The sequence below is a fragment of the Rhipicephalus sanguineus genome, chromosome 8 (genome assembly GCF_013339695.2).
Source record: "Rhipicephalus sanguineus isolate Rsan-2018 chromosome 8, BIME_Rsan_1.4, whole genome shotgun sequence".
Classification (NCBI taxonomy): Eukaryota; Metazoa; Arthropoda; class Arachnida; order Ixodida; family Ixodidae; genus Rhipicephalus; species Rhipicephalus sanguineus.
This window is the reverse complement of record NC_051183.1, coordinates 139005325-139032817: the sequence shown is the minus strand read 5'-3', so window position 1 is coordinate 139032817 and position 27493 is coordinate 139005325. Positions and strand designations below refer to the sequence as shown.

At 47.7% G+C, this 27493-nt stretch overlaps 1 long non-coding RNA gene across 1 annotated transcript; it reads left to right on the top strand.

Moving 5' to 3' along the window:
- The first annotated feature begins 13148 nt into the window (after positions 1 to 13148).
- Positions 13149 to 19685, top strand: LOC119402363 (uncharacterized). The gene is made up of 3 exons (XR_005185766.2): positions 13149 to 13269; positions 18604 to 18729; positions 19554 to 19685. It is a non-coding gene; the product is annotated as an uncharacterized LOC119402363 (long non-coding RNA).
- The last annotated feature ends 7808 nt before the right edge of the window (positions 19686 to 27493 follow it).

Below are 27493 nucleotides of genomic sequence, written 5' to 3'. Positions count from 1 at the left end.
TGGTAAAGTTCTTCGGCCAAGATCGAAAGCGATGATCCTGTGTCGATCAAGAATGACACAGAAATTCCTTCAATTTCCAACGCTGCGTATATTCCCTTCTTACGGCTGCAGATTTGACAGACACTTAGGTGGTAGTCTGGGTCAGCTGTGTCGTTATCTTCGGCGACATGCTGAACATTTTTCTCACACTTTCGTAGCGACTTGCACACCTTTTCAAAATGGCCCATTTTCTCACAGTTTCGACACTTATGTGCGTTGGCCTTGCACTGAGAGCTATTTGCAAGGTGGGCCGTAGGACCACAACGGAAGCATTCTTGCTCTTTCTGAGATCTGCGACACTGACTTTGCATGTCATAGCAAGTACACGTGCTACAATGTCTTTCTCTCTGGTATGAAATATTAGCATCTTTTACACGATGAACTAGTGATTCATTTTGTGCAAGTTCTCTTGCTTCTGTAGTCGCTTGATCGTGCTGTTTCGCAATGGTAAGAGCCCTAGAAAGCGTGAGAGACTCTTCCAGCAGAAGGCGTTCACGTAAATACCCACTTGAAGTTTTCTCAGCTGGTCGCGTATCATGTCGTCCGTCAGGTCAACGAAATTGCATGCTCCTACGAGACTTCTCAGCGCGGTGACGTAATCAGCCGCAGTCTCACCTGGAGCTTGCGTACGTCGACGGAAACGGTGACGCGCTGCAGTGACGTTCACCGTGCTCTTGAAGTGACCTTCCAGCGTCGCGATGGCGTGGTCGAAGTCATACGGGCTTGGAGAGGACGCTAATGTTCCTCCCGCAGCGCTCGAAGCCATAAGGCACGGGTCGTCCGTTGTCGTCAGTGTCTGGAAAATGCGCTGTCCTTCCAAGCCCAAGCACTTGAGCAGGATCGCCTTCCGACGAATAGCAGGTAGATCGGAGGCGCCCGAAGCAATCATGTAGTTCTTGAATGCCTGAATCCATTGCTCCCATGGGATGTCCGGGTGTCTTGGTGACGACAGGAACTGAGGTGGCGGTTGTAGCCCCGAAATACTCATCGTGGAGGACGACAGGCAACAAACGAAGTCTCAGATGAGGGTCAAGCCGGTAGGACATGGGTTGGTGAATCTTCGTCGCCAAAATATGTTATATAGTGCATAATAATTATGACAGCATTAGCGAAGACATCACTGTTTATTGTATCTTCTTCCTTCTCCCTGAGGCGGCCGCCGAGCGCGTGCCATCTCACAGCGCCGTCGTCGGTAGCGACGCCTTATATAACAGCTTCCACACTAAACGCTCACGAGGAAAGGACCATTTGGGATTAGTTTATTGCCACACGTCGCCATGTTTTGCCGCACTGCTATGCGCGAGGTCGATCAAGGCCTGTTTGTTGAAGGATTCCGCGGGATATTTTGCCTAGAAGACGAGAATGCTTTGGACGCGTTCGAATAAATAATACTGAAAGACAACGGGCGGAAAAAACGAAAGCCATATGCTGCATCGAGTATCTTTGCTCATTCGCCAAGAAAGAAGGAACGGAAGCAACCCTTCTAGCGACCGAGGGGGGATCAGTGCTCACAGCAAACCTTCCTAGGAAAAAGTTTGTTATGAATTCCTGCAATAAAACGTATTTTTTAAATAAGAGGTCTTTTATTATCTTGCACCTAGCGACATAACTAAGCTTCTCGGTTTATAGTCTCGTTTTAGGGTCTGAAGGTGTATACGTACCCCACATTTATTTGAAATTGCATTGGGTAACATTGTGGCATACCTTTATATCTGCGGCGCACGTAAGCCGCGGAGTAGGCAAAAGACAGCTTTGAATAAATGGATTTCTTCAGAAAGCAGATAAACATTAAAATGGGGGAGGCACTAGCGGTCATGCTCTATTTCCTAGATCTTGAAAGGTACTCTGTTTGCTGATATTCCACACATGCAGTAAAACAATTTAAAAAAACTGGGAGATCCCACACTGTTGGAATCGATATAATGCGAAGCAGCCAGCAAAGAGCTGCATACATCGCCTTGTTTTGTCTTTGGAGCAAATGAAGTTATTTATGCTATGGCATCTAGTTCACTATATATCCCATGTTTGCCACACATGCGTGCATGTACAATCTGGTATATACCGTGCTAATGAAACGTGTATTCTGGTATATGCAATGCATGACTCGTGCACCTCAGGACTTACAATAAAGTTTCGCATCAATCCATCCATCCATGACCTATCACTTATGTTCATCACGCACTCTGTCATGCCATACCAATTTTAGTATATATCCAGTTAACAAAAGGACCGGAAGCTCACCATGACAGTATCATGTAAATCATACCGTGCATGAAATGTATATCATGATTCACATGTTAGGAACTGTCATTTATGTTCCTCACACAGTCGCGCCACACAATACCAATTTTGGTGTATATCGAGCTAGCGAACCAGCCGTTAGTACACCATCAACCTGGTGCGTAAATCATGCCGTATATAGCATGCATGTCATGATTTTCATGTTACCACCTGTCATTTATATTCGTCATACAGTAACGTCGCGCATTACAGAATTTGGTACATGTCGAGCCAGCGAAACGGCCGCGAGCGCACCATAAGCGTGGCATGTAAATCATGCTATACACGGCACGCATGTCATGGTTTTGCTGTCACCACCTGTCATTTATTATTTTCATACAGTCATGTCGCACAATAACAATTTCGGTGTCTATCAAGCAAGATAAACGACCGCGATTGCACCATGAGCGTTGCATATAAATCATGTCGTATATGACATGCATATCATGATTTTTATGTTACCACGTGTCATTATGTTCGTCGTACAGAAGTGTCTCGTCATACCAGTTTTGTTATGTGTACGTTCATTTAAACTGCCGCGAGCGCCCCGAGACCATGTAATGTAAATTATGCTCTACATGACATGCGTGTCATGATTTGCACTTTAGGACTTGTCACTTAGGTTCCTCATGAACTCTTGTTATGCCATACCAATTTTGGTATATATCAAACTAACGAAACGGCCGCAAGAGCGCAAAAGACCGTGGCATGTAAATCATGCTGTTCACGACACGCATATCGTGATTTTCATGTTATGACCTATCATTTACGTTTGAAATACGTTCATGTTAAGGCGTGCCAATTTTGTTATGCATCCCATTCACGAAAGGGCCAGGAGAAGAGAAAGTCGTAGGCGTAAGTAGCTAGATACGGAACTACGCAGCGCAGATACGCTACCGTAAGACGGTGCAGCTCCTCCTTTCCAGGTCGTCGAGCATTTGCCAGTGAAGGCACCACAAAAGCTTTTTAAAAAATTGCTGTGGGGTTGTCACATGTCATTGTTGCCCGTCAGCCTACACATTTTTAACAAAACACCTGTCGTTTGGGGTACGCATTTTCACTAGAACGGGGAGCGGCAATAGCACAACCAGCGGGAAAGGAGGAACGCTACCGTACTGCCTTGCCGTATTATCGTACCGTATTTCCGTAACTTGATAAAACTCTCTACTATCTAAGCATACGGATTTACTTTGTTGGCCACAGCGCCCAGCACTTTGCGGCTGCAATCAGTCAAACCATTCCAGTTAAGCTTGCTGACGACTGTACATCACAAATGTTGGCTAAAGTTTAGCGACTGAGATTAATGAGCGACGGAGCTATCACGAGGGAAAGCCCCGTACAGGGTATACATGCCGTGGCGTCACGCCACGCTACGTCATAACTGTAGCGAGTTAATGGGAGCGAGAAGTTACGAAGTCGTCCTCTATCGGACGCGCCTGACTCGCCAGATAACGGCATCACGCTCTGCAAAGATTTGGCTGTCGGTGTTCTACAAACACAGTACGGGAAAGCCTTCCTGGCCATTTCCGGTGTGAGGACGAACATCGGCACATGCAGAAGCTTATCGCACTCGGCTGGCTCTCACCAGAGGTTCGCACTCTGACCACGCCCTGCCTGCCGCTGCTGCTGCTGCAATCGTCGCTGTTGCTGCATACCTTAATAAATCCCCATAACAATTGGGGGAGATGCGCAGTAAAGAAAATCTGGAACTTCGCATCCGGAAATTCAATCCCGCCTCTACATTGCCGGAAGAGGGACCAACCCAATCACATTAGCCCGGTGCCCCGCTGACTGCAGTGGTCTGTCCTGGCCCGTTGCGGCTCCGTGACCCACCGATCTTCAGAGGTACAGAAGAGCAAGATGTGGAAAGATAACTTGTGAGCGAATTGATGCGAGCTAGTTGGTAGAAAGTCATAGTGAAAAACAGCACGACGTAGACACAGACTAGGAAGTACATCGGACTAGCGCTGGTAAGGTGTACTTCCTAGTCTCTGTCTACGTCGCGCTGTTTTTCACTATGAAGATGTGGAAGACTGGCTCGCTGAATACGAACGGGCGAGCGTGATCAACCACTGGGACGACACCGGAAACTCAATTACGTGCCATGTTACTTGAGCGTTCTCTCCAGCGAAGGGCAGACGCGACATGCGGACTATGTGCTTCGGCGCACACTGCCTTGCGTAGCTTACAAAGAGAGGACTGTTGGAATCTTAGCGCCGATCGAGGCTGGTGTGGCGGCACTCATTTACCGCAGACGCGTGCAGCAGCGCCTGGGGCACTGCTTACATACGTTTATATACGTAAATTATCGCTTTTGTCGATTTTCAACACCCACCAGCTAATGTTGATCAATCATGCTCTTTCGCGCGTCTGCGACGTCGCCGTCTCCTTTAAAATACATATATCCTAATATATTAATGTGCAAGTCTAGCTTATGTTGCAGACGCCCCGCCACGGGGGTCTAGTGGTTATGGCGCTCGACTGCTGACCCGAAGGTCGCGGGATCGAATCGCGGCCGCGGTGGCTGCATTTTCGATGGAGGCGAAATTGCTTGAGGCCCGTGTACCTAGATTTAGGTGCACGTAAGGAACCCCAGGTGGTCGAAATTTCCGGAGCCCTCCACTACAGCGTCCCTCATAATCATATCGCGGTTTTGGGACGTTAAACCCCAGATCTTAGTAATATGTTGCAGAAGAGCGACTAAATTGCGCGGATAAATGAGAACTGAGGGTGAAGGGCGCTTTTGCGCGCGCTGATCATTTTCGAACCAAAGCGCAGTGCCGATCCCGTTGACGAAACAAGTTCGCCTCGGTACATTCTTTTTCTTCTTTCAGGTAACCGATAAATTCGATTAAATATAGTGTTACCTCGTTCCCGGCATTGGTGGAGCTCCCTCGTTGCCTGAACAACACACGAATAATTGGTAGTCATAGCAGAAGCAGTGGCGAAGCCACGGGGGGCAGGGGGGCACACCGAATTTTTTTTTGCTATGGCATACAGAGCCCGAAATGACACTTGACCACATCTGCGTGCCCGGCCCCCACTTCAAATCAAGGACGTGCCCCCCCCCCCCCCCGCGAAAAAAATTTCTGCCTACGCCCCTGAGCAGAAGGAAGATAAAAAAACAGCAGCTAGCGACTGGTTTCGTTTTCGCGCCCAACAAGACATGGCCGATTGAGCTCATGAGATTGTCAGCAGATGACGTTGTACATTTTTAATGTCCCAGGATCACATCAGGAAGGGGAGGTGGGGGGGGGGTTGGAATGCTAATTCATAGAAGAACAAAATGGAGAGAGTGAAACAAACGTGTTCAGAGCACATATGGGTTTCGGGCACAGTAGGTGGAAAGAAAACGTGGCTAGGTGTAGCTTACTTGTGGACAGGGAATAACTGCAGAGAAAAGAATCGGGAGATAGTGAAATGCGTAAGCACCGATATTAAAGAATTTGGTCATGATGCCGAAATAATCCTTCTAGGGGACATGAATGCTCACATTCATGACCTTGATGGATATTCAGACACCAATGGCAAGTTATTGCTAGATCTCTGCGAGCAACATAGTCTTGAGATAGTTAACGTGGGGCCTAAGTGTGAGGGGCAGATCACGTGGGAAGTCGGAAACAGGCAATCGAGCATTGATTACTGTCTCATGACAGAAGGAATATATGACAAACTTGGAGAGATGAGAATAGACGAAGAAGGCATTAACAGCTTGGGTAGTGATCATAAACGCATAATATTACAAATTGGATATAAAACTCAAAATAAGAACATAGAATCAAAGTTTGGCAGCTCGTATCTAAATGACAAACAAATAACAAATATAGCCGCAAGAGTCGACGAAAAAGTAGACGAACTACCAGGCAAAGACTGGAAATATAGTGGGCTGCTACATGTAATCACGAAAAACTGGAAATAGAGAAGAAAACTATTTGTTGGAAAGGAAAGAAAAAGCCAAAAAGTTGGTGGAACAAAGAAATCCGGGAAGCGATCGAGATGCGACGTCAGGCATCACGGGAGCACAGATAGGCAAAAAAGGAGAAGCGTCCTCAGGACGAAGTCAACAAAATATGGAAAATATATTTAGAGCAAAAATTCATTGTGCAGAAATTAATCGAGGCAAAAATTAAAGGTGAAAGTGAACGCTGGATGACAGAGATTCGCGAAAGGAAGAAGGCCGCGCCTAGGATATTTTGGAGCCACCTAAAAGCGCTAGGTAGAAAGTCTGTCACAATGCAACAACGTTTGGTAGATGAAGGACGAAATCAATTGGAAGGGCATGAAGCGCTAGGTTACATCCGAAAGATAACAGCCGATTCGTTTAAAAAGGTCCCCCAGGGGATTCCCTCGGTGAGTAAAAGTACGCAAAGGAGAGCAACCGACGAAGATGTAGTACTAGAGAATTTCAATTGGAAGAAGGCCGAAGGAAAAATTCCTAAGCGCACTACTCCGGGCTTAGATGGGGTTCCCGTCAGCCTCATTAACGAACTCGGACATAACACTAAAGGAGCACTGCTGAAAGCCGTAGGAAAGTGCTTACAGGAGAGACAGTTGGCGAAAAAGTAGAATGAACTTAATCTATAAAGGAAGGTGAGAAAAGGATAACATTCGCTCGTATAGACCGCTAACAATTACATCGGTGCTATACAGGTTGGCGATGCAGGCAGTAAAATTAGAAAATAGAAGCGTGGGTAGAACAAAATGATATTTTGGGAGAACTTCAGAATGGATTTCGAATCGACAGGCGGTTAGACGATAATCTGTTTGTTCTTACCCAGTGTATAGAAATATCTAAAATAGAAAACAGGCCCTTATACGTAGCTTATTTAGATATCACCGGGGCGTATGACAACGTTAATCAGGAAATTTTGTGGGATATATTGAAGGAAGTGGGCGTAGATGACGACTGTGTACAGCTTTTGAGGGAAATATACCGAGAAAATACAGTTTGTATAGAATGGGAAGGAATAAGTAGCAAGGACAGCGTTGAAATTAGCAAGGGGCTGAGACAGGGATTTCCTTTGTCCCCGCTGTTATTCATGCTGTACATGGCGAGGATGGAACAAGCGCTAGAAGGTAGCAACATTGGATTTAATTTGTCACACAAACAGGTCGGAGCGATGGTTGAGCAGAAGCTTCCAGGTCTATTTTGTGCTGATGATATTGTCTTATTTGCGGACAGTCAAGATGATATACAGCGACTGGCAGATATATGCGGAAGGGAGTGTGAGGCTCTAGGACTAGGATTTAGTGCAACAAAATGTGGATTGATGGTATTCAATGATCACGGAGACCATACGGTCTTAATACAGGGCCAAAATATACCGAGGGTAAGCGAGTACAAGTACTGAAAAACCAAAAAGACGCGTACCATCAAGGAAAAAAGTAAGGACAGGACAGAAAGGACGCCCTTTTTGTCCTGTCCTTACTTTTTTCCTTGATGGTACGCGTCTTTTTGGTTTTTCAGTAAGCATGTACCAACTAGCCCAACAAAAAGTTCTATTGAGTACAAGTACCTCGGAGTATGGGTAAATAAGGGGGATATATATATGGAGGTACAAGAGAAAGCATCGGTAGCAAAGGGAAAGAGGAATGCTGCAATTATGAAGCACAGAGCTTTATGGGGATACAACAGGTACGAGGTGTTTTGAGGGCTGTGGAAGGGTGTGATGGTTCCGGGGCTTGCATTTGGGAACTCAGTGATGTGCATGAAGTCAGAGGTGCAATCAGGAATGGATGTAAATCAAAGGAAGGTGGGCAGCCTCGCGTTGGGCGCTCACGGGAAGACGAGAAATGAGGCGGTAAAGGGTGATATGGGATGGACAGGCTTTGAAGTGAGGGAAGCGCAGAGCAAAATGAGATTCGAAGAGAGGCTGAGGAAAATGAAGAAGAGTAGATGGGCAGAGAAGGTTTTCAGGTATTTGTATAGAAAAAGCGTTGACACGCAGTGGAGAAAATTACACCATCTCCCGCTAAAGGGGACCATGAGGCGATGCGAAGCCGGAGCACTTGCACGATCGCGTTCCGTTGGCGTTCGTTGGGCATGCTACCGACCTCGCGTCGTGGAACGCGAAGAGGGACGCTACGCGCGTCGTATCTTCCATCTAGCCTGGCCGTTAATTCTCACAGGGCGAGCGGGGAACGCGGTCGACAGGCGGGCGAGAGGGGGGCAGCGTAGGAGAGGAGAGAGAAGGGGAGGGGACGCGCATGCGCTCGAGCTCATCGCGGCGTTGCGCAGGAGAGAATTTCTGCATGTCTAGCCCGCGTTTCAGAGGAAGAGCGGAAAGGGGAAGGGGAGAGGGAAAGTGGAGAGGGGAAGGAGAGAGGGAAAGTGGAGAGGGGAAGGGGAGAAGGTGAGTGGAGAGGTGGTGTGTGGAGAGGGTATGCGCATGCGCAGTAAGGGTGGTCACGCCGCACACCACCACCACCACCACCACCACCGGATTGAGCTCCGCCTTAAGATACTTCGCATCTAAAAAGAACTAGGAGGCTCACCAGTAAATATACGGCTAGCAGTGCGGGCGATATGGCAACAAGGAGCATTAAGCGGAAGGTCAGAGAGGCGGAGAGGACTTATTGGATGACAGCGATGGAAAAGAAGCCGGCTCTGAGTAACTACCGAAAAGGAGAAAGCGAAATAAGGAGGGAAAGGTTTTATGATAATTCAAGGGGAAGCGCTTTACTGTTTGAAGTAAGGTCGGTCTGCCTTAGAACGCGTAGTTAAAAGCGAGATTCAGTAACGAAGAAGAACAATGTACATGCTGCGGGGGAACTAAGGAAACGATGGAACATGTACTGATTGAATGTGGCGATATTCACCCAGGTAAACGTGTGGGCACGAGTCTACATGAAGCCTTGGGTTTTAGGGACAACAATGGAAATCTGAACACGCCCGCGATAGAAATAAGTAAGAGGCGGTTAGAGTACTGGTGGCAGAAAAGTAGAGATAAAGTACAAAAATAAAAAATTGGGGATAAAAAGGTCATTCTGCCTTAAGAAGCAGAGAGATGGACCGTGAATTTATATTTTTTGGTATAATAACATAGATTTAATCAATGTAGATAAGGCATTAGGACAACATGAAACAAGGAAGATTTTTTTTCCTTCGAGCATGGTGGCAGACATGTCACCGCCCCGTTATAATGGGGACGCTCATAGCATCCATCCATCCACCCTTCCCTTATTGGAAGTGTAATTGCAGTATGCGCGCTAGGAAGGTTCACAACAGTGAAATACTTCGCGAATTAACAGGCACAAGTGCATCGAAAAGTGGGTACGTTCGCACGGCCCAATGATGTCACACACGCAGCAGCGGTGGCGGCTGTCGGCAGCGGAGAGTCGAGCAGTGGAGCGTCCACACCCTGCGGATCGCCCATTGTTACTGCTGTCGACTTTTAACGTAGCCCAAACGTGGACTGCCGTAGTAATGCCAACAGAGGTGTCTTGTGAAAATTTCTACAACGACGACGTATGAAACAGTCTTGTGCATGAGCGTTCTGAGCAATGAATGAAACGAAATGCACTGCGCATCGAGCATAGGCAAGTACGCTGACGCATGTACAAAGTGACTCAGATTCGTTTCCGAGGTGGAAATAGTCAATATGTGTCCAGTTGCTTCGAGTTGTCGATGAATTCGCCCTCGCGCTGCCAATTGCTAGCTTCCTGGCTAGCTCAATTGGTAAAGCGACCGGCCCGGAAAGGCGTTGTTCCCGGGTTCGAACCCCGGACCAGGATGAATTTTTCGGCGACTAAAAGGCTTTATCTCTGAAAAATCTGTATGCATTTCTTTGTGGCTTCGTGCTAGAAATGGGAGGTTGTCTATTTTCCCTTTCTTAAAGGGCCCCTCACCAGGTTTGACAATTTTGAGCTAACGAGCGCAATGCATACACAGGGCGTTGACGATCACGCCTGCGAAAATTTGCAACGCTACGCGCCGCGGAAATGGGTCGAATTTCGTGGTGAACGCTGCTTGCCCTTCCTCTCGCGGGCGCGCGCTTTAGAGAATGAGGGGATGACGTACATGAGAAAATGGCCCTACGTAGATGGTAGTGCTGTGACGTCGCTCCTCTGCGTAGACGACTGTGCTCTGACGTCGCCAACAGTAGCACGTGACGCTGCGATAATTATTTGACACGACATGTGTAGTTTGTGTAATTTGTTGTTGAATAGAATAATAAAACTTGAGAGACATAATAAGACACACAAAGGGAATGTGTGCGTCTTTTTCATTTTGTTTCGTGATTTGCAGCGAGGTGCGGGGCTAATGTGCCTCCCTTTCCCATGCGTTCGTGTCCCCGCGGTTAGCGCATCGAGCAGACGCCAGCCCTGGAAACGAAAGTAATGTTCTGGCGCGTTCGAGCACTCATTATGCACATTTATTCTACCGCGTCCAAGTAAACGTTAATGTGGCACTGGCTCATGATACCGCCACTCTCATGCCCGTTGAAATGTCTCAACTTTCATGCCCGTCCCGCAGAAACAGGCAGTACACCACAGAGAACGCCGACAAAACGCCCACGGCTGCTACATAAAAAAATTCACAGCATATCCACGGAGTGAATGATGATGAGTGGGCGAAGCTGCGGAGGTTCATCGGTAAACCGTGAATCTTCCGTGAATTCTGCCCAGTACATCATCACCGACGTGAGATCGGGCGCGTTTATACTAAAGGTTCGATGAGAGTTATGACGACTTGCAGCTCACTTTAATTTTACATGTACGCTGTGAATTTTCATTGTTTAGAAAACCATTGCTTTAGAAAACTTCTGGCGTCTTTCGTTGGTTTATTTCATCAATCAACGACGTTTTGAACGACATTTTTATTGTTTAATCACGCACAGCAGAAATCTCACCAGGCACTACCTTGGAGGTAAACAATGGCTGCTAATGGGAATGAGAGACAGAAGAAGTCGGCTTTTAGCTAACACTTACACTTCTACTTCTACTAACGTTTCCTACTGGAACATGCCAATGGCTGCTAAGGGGGAATGAGAGACAGAAGAATTCGGCTTTTAGTTAACGCGCACGCTGCGAATTTTTTATTGTTCAACAACGCACAGAAAGAATCTCCCACCGGCACCACCTTGGAGGTCAAGATCTGGTACTAGCGTTACGACTGGTTACGCACTACGAGGGACGAACGGCTGCCGCTTTAAGGAGCTTCGCCCCTAAAAAGGGGCGAAGCTCCTTAAGGCGCTCGCGTGGAACGCCGTTCGCGTGCTCGCGCTGGCTCGGGCACGTCACGCACACGTGACCATGCATGCGCATGGCGTGTTCATGCGTATGTGTCTAGTGAAGAGGGCAGGGAAAAGATTTGGCTTGCGAAGGCTACACGGGGCGAGTGGTTTGAAGCTCGCCTCCTCGCACATGGTTTCGCGCCGCTACAAATCATTGTTTTTCTCAGCTCGTAATGAAACGATTTGAAAAATTCTTGGGGCATACTGCCCTTCATTCGGCATACAACAACTTCCAGCGTCTAACTAAAATTTGCTATGTGGCCTGGTGAGGGGCCCTTTAACCCTTCCGCCACCTTGCGGGATTCCGCAGAACTGATTTTCAATATGTGTCCAGTTGCTTCGAGTTGTCGATGAATTCGCCCTCGCGCTGCCAATTGCTAGCTTCCTGGTTAGCTCAATTGGTAGAGCGACCGCCCCGGCGTTGGTCCCGGGTTCGAACCCCGGACCAGAACGAATTTTCCGGCGACTAAGGCCTCCTTATTTCTCAGAAATCCGCAGGGATTTCCTTGTGGCTTCCTGCTACAAATGGGTGGTTGTGTATTTTCCCTTTCCCATTACCAAGGTGTGTGAGTAAATACCCACGAGTGTGCAGCAAGATCTGAGTGTCAACGTGAATGAATACCTGAGTCTGAGATCCCGTGAGTAGCCTACAACGCGAGTCAGCCTCTACATGATTATGAGTGTGACTGTGATACGTGAATATATGAACGTTATCGAGTACTGTTGATCCCAAAGTGTCTTTCTTCGAATGTCATATGGCCTCTCCTGTTTCCGGATGTCATCATGTGAATGCACGCTGATGTGTGCGTATATTGGGGGCTCTTGTCTGCGGACAAGCATATGCGTACATTGCTCAGTAAGGACGCAGCGGTGTAGCTCTGACCGCATGAGACTGCCGATCATCGATCATTATCACGCAAGCGAAATAGTACAACATAATAATAATTGTTGGAATTTACATCCCCAAACCACGACATGATTGCGAGGGACGCCGTAGTGGACGCCTCCGGAATTTTTGACCACCCGGTGGTCTTTAACGTGCACCTAAATCTAACTACACGAAAACCGAAATAGCCCAGCGTAAACCGTACGGTACCGCTGTAGTTCTCAAAGCATATTTTAATTTTTAGGGGGGTGTACGAGCTTTATGCTCGGAAAACATCACTCAGTCATTTATACAACGACTTGCGCCGCAACTGGGCATGCATTACCGAATCGTACATTGTACAGGGAATGCGCCAACGAAATGCCCACCGCCGTGTTCCCCACTTGCACCGTAGGTAGTACGTGAGGGCGCCGCCAGAAACATTTTACGGGAGGGGCTCGTTCAACCATACTTCATGTATGTTCGTGCGTGCGTTCATATGTGTGCGTGTCTATACAAACACATGAAAAATTGAAAACAATTTCTGGAAAGGGGCATGAACCCCCCCCCCCCCACCCCCGACGCGACTACCAGCGCTAGCGACGCGGCGGCAATTTCCGCCGTCACCCCCATGTAAGAATGGAATCGCCCGAGCGCGACGCGCGCATCGACCTTCCGAGTCAGCGGTCTGTCTGGATCGAGTGTCTCGGCCTGAAAGGTACTAATACGTGTCTGCGTTGCTTGACGCGCTTTCCCTTCGACCCCTCCGCTCGCGGCAACAGCGGGTGGATTCAATTCAACTTCACGCAACTGCGGGACTCTGGTGCAAGACTTTCTGAGGCAGGGCAGGTAGGTCGATATCTTAAATTTCTGTTGCATGTTATCGCAGTAGCCCGGATGAATAATAATAAATATGTCGCGGAAAGGCGAACTGCGCGGCAATTTTCCGTTGCCATAACACTGCCGTAGATCCCTCGATTATCGTAGCTGACTCGTTATTTCCGATTTATCTTTGTGCAAATCGAGTACGGCATTTTCTTCCAAAACATTATTATCTGTGAATTTAGGGCGACTCTTTTCAAAGAGGCTTAGTGGGAACCTTGTAGGCCCGTGCCAAGTGAAAACACTCCCTAGGACGCATGCGTCGAATTGGAAAACCGCCATGGATCTTTCTAGAAAGAACGATGCGCCCATTCCGGCCGAGGGGTGGCCGGCTGAGTCGCGAGAGTTTCGGCTGTTCGCCTTCTCCGGAATCTACACTTTCTGCGTTCACGCAAGCGATACGATGCATTGCACTGCCGCTTTTATAAACCTGTCGTAAGCTGTCGCCATAGCACATAGAAGGGGGATGGCTTTGCTTTGGGGAGGTCGCCCCATGGTCATCTGACGATGTACGCAAAGCCACGCCCCAACCGTTTATAATCTATTCTCTCCGTGCTCTTCGAATTGATTGCTTTCCACCCATTTCCTCGCGCTTATTATGCTTCAAACGCATGCCGTGTTGTTCAAGCCTTTTTAAACCAATCTCGTTATAACTATTTTGGTGGCGGCGTCGTACGCGAAAACATCAAAGCTCCTTTCTTAAAGGAAGGTGGTCGAATGCGAATCTTTCTTCCTTGCAAACTGAATCAAAGTCCAAAGCCAACGACCACGCAACGAATCCGAGAAATGTTGAACGACCCGATACGATGCAAATGCGATGTGACTGCCTGTTTAGGATTGTATTTTCTGAACGTTGAAGTTGAATGAAGACACATTTCGTGAACTTGCATAACCTTTCTTCTTAGATCAATTACACACAGACATGGACACTTTCACCCACAATTCTTTTGCACAGTATTGCCTTACAATCGCTGTGGTAACGGTCACAGGTTCTGCCATCGTAACGTGATACAGCTCACTTGCAAACGTGAGATCGATGCAAGAAATGTGTTGCGTCGTGGCTGTCTGCAGCGTCAGTTTCGAGTAGCGATCTAGCATGATCTGGTTGCGGGCAAGATCGCGCTCGCGCATACGTTCGCGTACGGCAGCCTCTTATTCTGCAGTGCGCTGCACCCGCGCTCTAGCCATGGTGACGGCCGGGAATGCATTGCGTGACGCGCGCAATGCAATGCAGATATAAACAGTTCATCTGGGTAGCGTGGCCTAGCAGTTCACATTGGCCTTATCTGTACAACTGCGAATGTAAACTGTAGTGTTCTACGATACGTATGTCGTGCGCCTTTGATAGTTCTATTCTGCGCACAGATAGTGCCATTGTGTAAGTTGGCTTTCCTGCAGTGCGTATTCGACACTCACGGACGAATCAGTGAGACACAGAAAGCTTCGCTTTAAAGCCAGCCGCCGGCGAGCGTTGAAATGTGTTGGGCTCGAAGTGTGCGCCGGTCACACGCGTGTTTGTATGCGCCGTTTTACAACAATATGCTGTCTCGATTGTGGTATCATCGGCTGTCAACCTTTTCTAATATGGCAGTCTGATATTTTTATCGAGGCGACTAGCCATTTCACGTCGCCACATTTAAATGTTGCCTGGATACGAGCGCATGACACTCATTGTTGCCTGTAGCAACTGGAATGTTGCGGTGCTAGGGACAAAGAGACGAAATATATGAAGGTCACCCTTGAAACGCACTTGCAACTGTTGGACCTAGCCCTAGCATGATGCCTAGTTAGCAGGGATGGGCGAATAGTAAGTTTGAGGTTCGAAGCGAATCCGAAGCGAATAGTGATTTGGTCGAATAATTTCAAACCGAATAGTTCAAATAGTATTTACCGCATATTATTAAAAAAAATAAGCATTTTTGTCATGACCCTTGCACAATACTTTTAAAGATTCGAACGAGGTATGAGTGAATGTGACTTTTTACAGCGAAAGCTGTTATGAGATCATTTCACCGGCCGTTTTTGGCGCTGTAGTTGTCCGCCGCCGCCGCCGCCGGTGTCCGTAACCAGTATCGCTCGAAATAAGAAAAAAAACGAAATATGAAAAAATTCCAGGATGGAACGAGGTTCGAACCTGGGCCCTCTGCGTGGGGGCCCAGTATTGAACCTCTGAGCCATGCCGGTGCTTGAAACTGCTTTGCAAAAAGGTCCTATACAGGCTTCATGTCGGGAAGGAACCACATTAGCATATGCAATATAGCGTGGTAGAATAGTAAAATAAGCACCAAGCGTCGCACAACGCGAATTCTGTAACCAGGCGTCACACAATGCGAATTGCGCAACGAGTAGGTTGTTGAATGCTTGCTTCCAACCCATTACAAAGGGATCTGCCATAATTCTTCGTCGTCATCAGGCACAGCATCAACAGAGTGCGCATAATGCCTTACGTGCGTTTGGCAGGTACCACGGCTCTCCTTAGAATGACGAAAAATGGCACAGTGCCTGCTGCCCTACTTCTCAAAAATTACAATGATTTATAGCGTAGTGGGTTCCTCGCAAGTGCACTTGTATTGGTTGCCAAAGAAGCCCATAAGCGCATGATCCATTTCCTCGGGGTATCAGTAAAGTTAATCGCCCCCCCCCCCCATCTCTCTCCCACGTCAACGTATGTTATACAGCATGACGGGGGAGGGAAATAGCGACCGGGCATCACCCAATGCAAATTACATAGCTGGTGGGCCGTTTAAAGATTCCAACCCATTACAAAGGGCTGAGCCACAATTCTTCATCGTCATCAGTCGTCGCGTCAACAAAGTGCACATAATGCCTTACAGACGCGTAGCTGGTGCCTCGCTTCTCCGCAGAATGACGAATAATTGCTTAGTAGGTGCTTCCCAACTACACAAAAATTGTGATTTATGGCGTAGTGGGTACCTTTCTAGTGTACTTGTATATTAGCCCCAAGAGAGCTTAACGGGCTCTAGAAACGCCGCTCTTCCAGCTTTCGCTGTGACTGTGCTGCTGGTTCAGCGCAGGCCTGGCGTTTTTTTTGGTTTGAAGTGAAGTGGAAGCAGCCTTGAATAGTATCAAGATTTGAATAGCAGTAGGGTGCAAGTTATAAGTGGTGCAATACCTTACAACTTAAAAATTACTATAATTAGTGCATATAAGCCCATATAACACGCTTTTAAACTTTAAAAAATATGTACATTTAACCTTGAAGCGTGGCTTTGCGGCAGTGGAGATTTTTCCTGGATGGGTTGTTTCACGGTGCAGCAACCAGACGCTGCAGCGAAACTACCTTTACAGGGGGTTATGTGCCGTCAAATGTATACATATATCCGTTCATTTCGAATACTTCGAAAGTTCGAATAATCTAAATTCATATCGAAGCGAATTCGAATACTTTAATATTCGTTCGAATATTCGAAACGCCCGAATATTCGCAAATCCCTACTAGTTACAGAACATAAACACTACTCCTTGGTGAAGTGCGTGCCGCAGCTTACAACGTGTTAGTGAAAGCGCATATGCCCATCAGTCGAGTGCTTCTGTGCCTGTCTAAATGTTTGTTGTTGCCTGCTGTAGTCGTTTTCTGCAATATTCATAGTATGAATGCGAAAGGATGGAGCAGCAGACCTGAATGGAATTCCGTGCAGCACGTTATGAATTTTCCGTCGTGGGGCGAATTATTGGAAAGCCTAATCAGCGAAGATTCTGCTCAATTTTTGCTTACGTGGCTCACTTTTGTTTATCGTAGACAAAAGAAAAATACTTACCAGGACATACATTTGCTATAATCTTTCCCTTTAGCCTAAAGTGATATTGAAGTTGAAAAAAAAACACGGCTGATCCCTCCGTCGTAGGAATCGGTATGACACGAAAGTGAAACGTATCTTCACAGAACTAGCGCCTATTGTGTAGTGATGTATGAGAGCTTGTACATTGCCTATTCGTATTTGGCAGCTATAACTCCGTTTAGCATGGATGCACCCATGTTTTCGCCTAGTTAGTAGAGGTTCGTAGCTTGAGCCGCAAACGCGTGCGTCCCGCTGGTCTCTGTCTCGCTCCACCAAGGCACGACTTTCGCCCGTCAAAACCGTGTGCTTTCTGCAACACGCATTGCAACAGTATTGTTAGTCGGTGGCCTCGCAGTCGAAGTAGTCGGCGGCGGAGAAGTCCCGTTAGTGCATGTGGAAGCTGCACTACTCCGATGAGAAGGCGTACGCTAACACGAAGCGAAAGGCAAAGAACGTAACTGCGTCTAAGGTGCCTCGGCGACGCCAGCGCGGCCAGTGTCTCTCGCTGGTATCGAGATGCTTTAACCATGACCTCCGATATTGCGCAATCTCCGAGTAAGCGTTTGTAAGTGTCGATCGTGACGCATTAGTTCTTTTCACCTCTCACAGACGGCAGCACCGCCCCACTCCTCCACGCCTACCTACCGCCACGCCTATCCCGGCCGCGGCGGCTGCATTTTAGATGGAGGCGAAAAGTTGGTTTAGCGTCGGGCGGTTACCGTCGAGGCCGCAACGTCGTAGGTTCGGTTCCCGGCAGAATTTTTCTGTGTTTTTTTTTTCTTTCTCACCCGTTGGCGTCCATTTTATCAACGTCATATCCGTAACGGATGTTCTTGGTGACCCCGTCATAAAACACTTTCGTGTTAAAATAAGAAAAAAAGCATTGAAATTCTTTTGGGAATATGGGACTGTTCCGATGAACAGTTCTGTTCACATATTTTTGAGGCGTTGGTTGTATTTCTGGAGGATTGCTTGCGCGCGGCGGCTGCACGCCAGCGCGCGCGAAGCTGCGCATCGAACGGCCGTGAGGTAAAGCGTCCCCGCAGCGGAAACAGGTGGCGAGCTTTCCTGTCCTGATACTTCCCTTTTTCATCATTAGCTTTATATCCAACTCTCCACTTTCCACAAAGGCACTGAGATGTGCCCCACCGGGGTGCATTGTTCGCTGCGGGTGCCGTTCGCAAGACCGTAATGAGAGCGGAGTGGGTCGAGAGACGCGGGCGACGGCTGGCATGGTTGACGCGCCGATTTCCGCAAAAGTTAAACGTCACCTTCTGTAGTTCACGGCGCGGCCGATAGACGCGACAGCTTGTAAGAATGCATTAAAATCATTATTTTCCTCCAATTTACACCTGAAAATAAGGCTTTTACCATTTTTGGCACCCAAGCTTTCAATTGGGCTGAAAATCTCGGTAGCATAAGTTCTGTTCTGTATCCCTTCAAATCAATCGCCTACTGATGTCGAACTGTGATTGGTGATCAATTTACTATTTTATTGCAGGCATCCAGTCATGGGCAAAGCCAAAAGACGGACGTCTCAGCAGGCCTCCAGCCCTGTCCAAGAATCTCCAAGGATAACCTGCGTGATTAGGAGGAAAGACTCCGCCGCATCGACAGCAGACAAAAGGTTAGTAATCTGTGCGCTTCACACGTTTCTGAAATGTTATAGGAAATTTCGTAGTGCTCGTATTGCAGTCCAGGTAACTTTTTATTTATAAGCATGACTGTTTTCTATCGCGCATGTTTTGTTCGTGTTCTGCTAAACTTCATATTAGCATGAACCGTTCCAGTTTAATAATGTACAACGTAATACACATTGCAGAAGTTACGAGGTTATAATATGGTCTCTTGCCTTCTTTAGGAGAGGAGTAACTGAATAAGCTAACCTGCACATACAGTCGCTGATGTGTTTCGAGCCGCACCCGATCTGTGAACCGTGCCCGAACCAGAATTTTAGCCGGGACTGAAGCCGAATCAAAATTCTTAGAATGGGCCTAAATGCAGGCTCATCTTGAACCGAAAAATTTCACGGTTAGCAGTTGAGCTTGGAAATGGTTCAAGCATACAGGGCAAGAACTGGATCACGACAGCAAATAGCACGATTCTTCGTCGGGTTCATGCACTAGCAGATTGTGACGGCTAATGAGTCGTTGTGAATGGCCATGCACTGATGAATGGGCCCTGAGCTATGCGGATATGTACACCTAGACGCTTCCACTTCTGAACTAAGCCGTAGCACTAGCTTTGCTCAGCCGAAACATTGCTCGAAGAAGCTTCGCATATTCACATTCCGAATATGGCTGTCACTACTATCTAGGTCACTTTGTTATCAAGTCCACTATGCAAAATGTGTCAAAGCACAATTTTGCGATAATCGTATTTTCTTTACTACGCGTGCTATTTTACTAATGTCGAGTTATCATACATGATTTCTGTGCTCTTTAACTACAGGAATCCAGCTGTGACCAGAGCCAAAAGACAGCCGTGCCAACCAGCTCCATCGAGCTCGGTCCAAGGTTCTCCTGGAACAAGCGGCGAGAATAGGAGGCAAGGCTCCGGCGCATTGAAAGCAGACGAAGGGTTAGTAATCTGCGTGCACCAGACGTTACTGAAATGTTGTAAGAAATTTAGTCTGCGCGTCATTCAACCTAGATTTTGCTTTCTTTCTAGATATCGCTGTTTTCTTCAGGATATCTTTTCGGTGTTATATGTTCTTGCTTACCGAAAATCGTCAAAAATCAGAAAATGCGATGTTTTCCCGCTGCCTTTACAGTTGCTTTTTCTGTAGCTGCAGGCAATGCTTAAAGACATAATTTGGGACACATTAGGAAACGTAAATTTATTCACTCTTTAATTAGTGGAGTAAGGTGGTTATGTAAAACGGGAGAATTGAAGTTCTTCGTGTGAAGAACCCATCGCGGTTTTTAGATATACAAAAACCGGCCTCTAGTTTTCTTGTGGCGTAATGAAATTCAACCAAATTCAATGGCAAAACAACTCGAAGCACCGATGAGCGAAAAAAATTCGGCAGATCCCACGTACCGTGGGAGTCGGTGTTATGCGAAGCATGCGGCAGGATGGTGACTGTGGCGTATTTTTTTTATAGCGACAAGTTAAATTTCATACGCACATATATATGTTCAAGAGCCGCATAATTATGTGTTATATAACCAGTTGTTTACGGTTCGGTAACACTGCCAACGGATACGTGGGTATTGCCAACACCAGAAGCGGTAAGCTGATATGTAGTGCTTATACTTGTCCCTTATGATGGATAACGCACGCACGTTTCACGAGCCCGTGTGCATGTTTGGAACAATTTCTTGACAGTTCTTGAACGAGGTCATCATCTCCGTGATCAGTGAGCACCAGCAGCTGGTCATGAATTGTTATAGGATCCAGTCGTAATCGCGATGACGAGGGGTCCACGTGTAGTGAAGTATGAGGTATAGTAAAGCTGTTGGAATTTATGGATGCGTCGGTCATTTTGTCGACAAATTGTCTGTCGATAGAGTCGGCGACATCTCGGAACCCGGTCACCCTTCGCATAGGTTAGGTATAGGCCGTCGAGGCTGGTAGGCCAGGATAGTGCTACGTAGACCAACATCAGCGGATGGCGCTTGTGGTATTCGTACACTACCTGGGCGTATGTGGCCTACGTAGCCTAGTCTACAAGCGGCTGTCAATCAATCTGGCATCATTCTCGGTTAGCATAAGGCCATCGCCCAGCCTCGTAAGAAATGAAGAGGACACTGCGTCGTTCTGGCGGACTAGGTGCACTTTACGGTGCGGTGATGTGGACATCATAAGTAACTTTCATTCATGTATTCGTCCGGGGTCGAGCAATGCTTCAATATAGCTTGCGGAATCATAGGAAATACAAATGTAATGTATATTAGACTGCTACAAAAGCGGAGCCAACACTGGAGCCACAGACAATTTGGAACAATTGTTCCAAATTGTCTGTATCGTAGGAGTACACATCGTAGGAGTGTCACGTATTGTTTATTGCTTTTCTGTAAAATTAGATAGCAAGCACCACAACCACAATTGACGTTGCATCGGTATTACGCCTGCGTAGGCTGTTTTTCCAAACCAGTTTATAGATCTGGCGTGGCTCTGTGGTAGAATACCTGACTGCCACGCAGAATGCTTGGGTTCGATTCCTGCTGAGATCCTGATTTTCATTCTTTTCCATTCGCCCGGTCAACGCTGCCGATGTTGGTTTTTCTTAACGCTCTCGCATTTGGACTACCAATGTCTGTTCTCGCCGTTCCTGGGTAGATATAAATGTCAATCACCTGTGGCGCATACCCGTAAACCGCGGCCCGTGGTAAACGGGTATGTGCCACACGTGTCCAGTGGAAAGGGTTTGACGACGTACGCCACAGGATTTTCACGTTATCAATGTTATGACCCGGCAGTCATATTCGTCAAATCCTCTTACCCTCCCATGCAAATTTTGGTCTACACCAAGTTAAGGAGGCGATTATGAGAGCACCCAGACGTAGGCGGCTAGATAGATAGATAGATACGTAGATAGAAGCGCTCAAAGTGCCAGAGGTTCGCTAAGAAATGCTTCGCATTTAAAAAGCAGGCGACCGGAATGACGTCAATGTTCAAGACAACGATTACAGAGGTGTAGGACGCTCACTCATTCTGGACATCTTAGAAGAATGTGGCAGTTGCACTCTTCCGCGTTTCGGATTCGCTGCCGAATTCGGGTGAATTTCATTACTTCGCAATTATTACCAGAGGCCGCATTTCCGAAATTTCAAAGCTAGAACTGGTTCTTCGCATGAACGACTTCAGTTCTCCCTGTTGACATAACCGCCTAACTCCACTAAATATTAAGTAACCTAAAATAACTTTCTTAATTACTGTCCAAAATTCAGTCTTTAGCCATCTTAAGATGACTGTGGCTACAGAAGTAATTGAGAAGGCGTCAAACATATGTAGCATTTCCCTGACCTTTCGGGATTTCGGACACATTTCTTCAAACACCCGGTATGTATATTCTACTTATTATATCTACAAATAATGAAGTCAGGGAATGTATGTAATAAGCGACACCAGTTCAACTGTTTTAAGGTGGGGTGAGATCTTGAAAGTGAGTTTCAAAATGTCGCTCTACAGGAGTGGTAATTAAAGCTATGGCTATAAAATTTGCAAGGTATTTTAAAGGTAGACTCAGGTTGCATTGAAGTTCAAAATTAGTTTATAATTGTGTTTAGTGATTTTTATTTTTCGAGTATTTTTAAGATCTGCTATTTGCAGAGCATTGCAATTTTGCGCAAGGGTAGCTACTAAAGCTTTACTGAAGTCGAATTGTAATTGTGAGCGTTCCAAGAAAACTCTATATGTTATGTGTTTTATGTCTATCAATGTATGAAAATTGCCCTCACGAATATTTTTTATACTAAAAAGTACAAATGCACCTAGGCTGCTGATTCTAATTCCATTTATGTATATACCACTAATTAACACACGTGAGAATTTTCGTTTGCTTGTGTCTAATAAAAAGTTCCCGAGAAAACGATACACATACTCCAAAAATGTTTTGAGAAAAAGTCACAATTTCGCCGTAAGGGCGAAACAGTGAATGCGATAGCGACAAATTGGAATGTCACACGAAGAACGGCAAGCAGCTCGATACTTGCAGAGCGCCGCTCAAGCGACAAGGACTCACGAAAAGAAAACACAGGACGGCCGCGAACTACGGTGACAGCGCGACAGTTGCAGCGCGCTGCTCAAACACAAGGAAGGACATTCGAAAAGAACGCACACGTATAAGAAGGACGAGTGCGAACTAACAACTGTGACAGTTACTTCGTCTTTGAGTAGCGCGCTACAACCCAACGCTCTTAGATTTTTGTTTTGAAAACTGCAGCGCGTGTAGTGACCCCTCCGCGTTACCTGCCGTGAGGTTGCCGCGTTCGAGGCATTGTTTACCCGGTGTCCCACGCCGCGAGTAGCTGCAGAAATGGGCCACTTTTAGGGGCGGAGCTCCTTATGCCGTGGGTCTGTCCATCCTTCGGTAGTAGTAGCCACCTCTAGCTCGCGAGAAGCGCGCGTTCTGGTATGCAGCAGAAGAAGACGACGTTGACGAGTGACTCTCGTGCGTGTTCGCCTGTGTGGCATTCTTTCTTCTTTACTACGTCTCGTGTTTTCAACGACACCCGAAGACATTTCAGAAGTAACGTGCCATGAGGCAGGCTTTCTTTTTAGCTCGGAGTCGCCAGATGGAAGACAAGGCTGCGGAACGGAGGGCACGGAAGGCGGCGGCAGCGCGCGCTCGCAGACAGAATCCTGAGGTGAGAGCCCGCGAGGCCGAAGATGCACGTCGACGCCGCGAAGCAGATTCCGCCGTTCGAGCCCGCGAGGCCGAAGCTGCTCGACAAGCTGCACGGCTGCGGCGCGAAGACCCCGCCGTTCGAGCCCGTGAGGCCGAAGCTGCTCGACAAGCTACACGGCTGCGGCGCGAAGACCCCGCCGTTCGAGCCCTCGAGGCCGAAGCTGCATGGCTGCGGCGCGAATCGGATCTTCAAAATGTGAAGGACCGTGAAGCGGCCAGAAAGCGCGCGTACCGGCAGGCAGAGCCCGAGGCTGTGGGAGCACGTGAAGTGGCTGCAAAACGCTTCAGGCGGGCTCTGCCCGAAGGCGTCGACGCGCGCTTCCAGCGGGACTTCCTTGATAACAGTTTCGGCCATAGTTGCGGTGTGTGCTACAAATTGTGGTTCTGAAACAATCTAGTCACATTATCTTTCATCAAGAAGGACCGCGCTCGCGCCAATGCCATTGCCGTGCTGCAGCGCGAGTTCGCTTCGCCCCACTCATCATCACTCACCACGTGGATATGCTGTGATTTTTTTTAGTCTGCGTCTCAAGGGCAGTTTTTACACTCAAGCAAAATCTTGGAGCGCTACGTTCTTACCGGCCCTTCGGGAGACAACGCGGGTGATACTGCACACGCTGAAGCAACTCCGAGCTCTGCCTACCGCCAGCGTTAAAAGGTGTATATAAATATCTCGCTGTTAATTTTCCGTACAACTGGTGGCGCGTGGCCCAGTTGTTTAAGGCGGCGCGCTGCGGACCGAGGGGTCGCAGGTTCGAGTCCCGGTGGTGCGCTTCGGAAATGTTTTCATATTTTTTGTCTTTTATTTATATATACATACATATACATATCCGGGACGTGACGGCGACGGCAAAAACCCGCCGAGAGTGTCCATATAATCGATGTCGCAGTAAAACGCAGAAGTTACGTACTGGTACACGCGCATTTCCTGTCAACGTGCCAAATAAAAAGGAACAAAAATTATTTTTGAAACCGTGAGTGCCAAGTGTGATATATTTTCTGACAGACGGAAGAAATTCCCTCTGATATGATCGCGAAGTCCCAAAATTGAATTTTTTGACCAAACGAAGTCTCGCCCCACATTAAGTGCATCGTAGTAATTGTGACGTATATGCGAAGAAAGTAAAGTGGACGAAAAGACAACTCTCCGCTGGCAGGTGCGGTCCCTGCCAGAGGCAAGTTGTCTTTTCGTCCACTTTCTCCCCACCTGTATCACAGTTACTACGATGCACCTAGAACAGTTCAATTACGTCTTCTATGCCTTCCTTGGTTTCATTATCTCTGGGTTTTCATTAAGGTTTTATCAAGAAGGAAACAAGCGCCGAAAATTCCCTTCTTTGTTCCATTCATAGCGAGGGTCTCGTTCCAACAGACTTCGTGCCTTCAAATAGTATGCGAGGCCTTATTGGTCAGCTCTCCGCTCGTTGAAAGATCACGTGCTGCGTTAAAGCCGGCTGGCAAAAAAGAGTGTTCCACACTCGCCGTCATAACTGCCAGCGGCGCTGACTAACACTTCAAGGTGTCCATGCACATAAATACCGGTTAAAGTGGATGGGACGGCGACCGCCGCCGAGTCTCAATTAGTAGAGCATCTAGCACGTTACTCGAAGGTTACAGGTTCGGTCCCTGTGGGCGGCAATTGGATTTTCCGACCACTTTCCTTGCTTCACAGTTATTTCGCAATTACTACGATACACATAAGTTCAGTTAGCGCCCTCTATAACCTGCTTCGCTTCATTATCTGCGGATTTTCATTAAAGGGGCCCTGCAACACTTTTCCATGTAGCCATGAAATGGCTTCACTGAAGGAGCTTATTTCCTCGCGAATGGACAACCGCAAACATTTTTTAGAATCCGTCCAGCACGAGCGGAGTTAGAATGATTGCGTACTGGTATAGCGCAGCTCAGTTTGAGCGTAAAGAAAAGATGCAACAGCGCAGAAGGAAACACAGGCAACAGGAGGTTCGAGTCCCGGTGGACCAACTTGCCCAATCTGCAGTACAAAGATTTGTCGCACTCAGTGATTCCTCTCTCTCTTCTCGTCCTGACGAAAGCGCTGGAAGCTAAGCAGAGAGGGCTGGCACAGGGAAAGAAGCTACGTCACGCGCGCCTCGTCATGACCTTGAGAACGTTCAGTTTTTTTCTTCGAACACGCTGCGTACTTTTAGTTCAATCGGTCGCGCGCGTTCAAGTGAGGGCCTCCCGCGGTGGCCGCAGTAACTACCGAGCGCGCCATGTTCAAATCAGCCAATGGCGTGGAACTTGTTGCCGCGACGCGGTGCTTTTGAGTCAGTTGCGTCATTTGTCGACAGAAGAAGCGATTTTTAGCTGACTGAAAATTTGTTGTGCATGCCAGGCCGCGTGCTGCGCAATAATGTTTGGCTCGTGGGTTCTGGGAGCCTCGACTACCGATGGGCAGCGTTTTCTGACCGTGCTGGAAAAGTGTTGCAGGGCCCTTTTATGGTTTTATCAAGAAGGAAACAAGCACTTAAAATGACCTTCTTCCGTTCATTCATAGCGAGGGTCTCGTTCCGGCAGTCTCCTCGTCGGCCGACACGACTAGCTTCGAGATGCGTGGCTTCTTCCTGGGGGTACGCAGACAGGCTATGCACTATCGAGCGGAGGTTGTTCTCGATGTCTTTGGCAGTGGGCGTGGCTTAGCCAGCGCGCATGCGCGGCTTGGACAGGCGGTGCGGTATCTGGTCGCTAGACGACGCGATGCTTCCTCCCTCTTTCTTTCTATCTCTTTTTATCTCATTACTTTCTCTCTCGATCGTTGATTTTCTCTTTCCGCATTTCTCTCTCTCATTCTTTCTGTGCTGCGGTTTATTCTCTATCCCCTCCTCCTCTTGCTCCTCCTCAACATCGCATCTCTCCTCCTCACAATCGCTTACCTTTGTCACCCCTTTACTACACTAAACTATACAAGGCTATGCTAAGCTCTACTGGCGTGCCTGGCGAGAAAGACGAAGGCGACATTCCGAACGATCGCGTTTTTCATGTTCGCTTCAAAGCACTTATCGGCTTGAGCCGAAGTGCTTGCTGCTCAGGCTTCCGCCTGTGGCAATGACTACCGTGTTGTGTTGCCTCGCCTTCCCACCGGTAAGCTGGTTGTGGATTCCGTTTGCCTACATGCGGACTTAGCTGGTCGCCATTACCGGGTTCAGGACTTCAGAGATGTTCTTCGAGACATTATCGACTTGTAGGAAATAAGCTCTACAGGCCCATTTCAAATGTCACATTTGTGGATGGTCACGCGCAAGTCACGCTGACGAAAACAGTTACTAACCCAGAGTAAATTTTTGTCGAATGTCGCTAAGGCCTCGTGATTGACCCGGAGCCCACTTAAGTAAAGATGAAGCTTCTGTGGGTTCCTGAGCACTTGGAAGACGCCTATATTCGTGAAGCACTGCAAGTGTTCGGGAACTTAAAGGCAATATCAACAGAAAGCTGGAAAGTTGCGGACATGGAGCAAATGCGGACGCTTAATCGTCACGTTGTTTTGTTCCTTGCTGACGGAGTCCGCATAGGCGATGTTCCTCACAATCTTGCTGTCTGTGGAGTGCAAAGGTTCGTTCTGATTCCTGTCCGCCCACCACTTTGCCTTCCGTGCAATAAGTTTGGACACATCCGTCGAAACTGTAGGACTCCTCGCTGTGATTACTGTCGACGCTTAGGTCATTCAGCCGAGGACTGCGTCGTGACATACGCTAACGAGGGGCGTAGCCAGAAATTTTTTTCGGGGGGGGGGGGGGTTCAACCATACTTTATGTATGTTCGTGCGTGCGTTTGTATGTGTGCGTGTATATATACGCAAGCAAAACAAAAAAATTTCGGGGGGGGGGTTTGAACCCCCCCCCTTGGCTACGCCCCTGACGCTAACAAACTATGACAGCGCACGCAACAACCAGATCATTGAGGTAAGAGCATATCATGAATCCCGCAGAAGTTGTGGACGTGACAGGAGACCTTCCGTCAAATACAGATTCTGCTGGCTTCAAAAACGATGCGGAAGTTGCAAGGAAATCGGCCACTG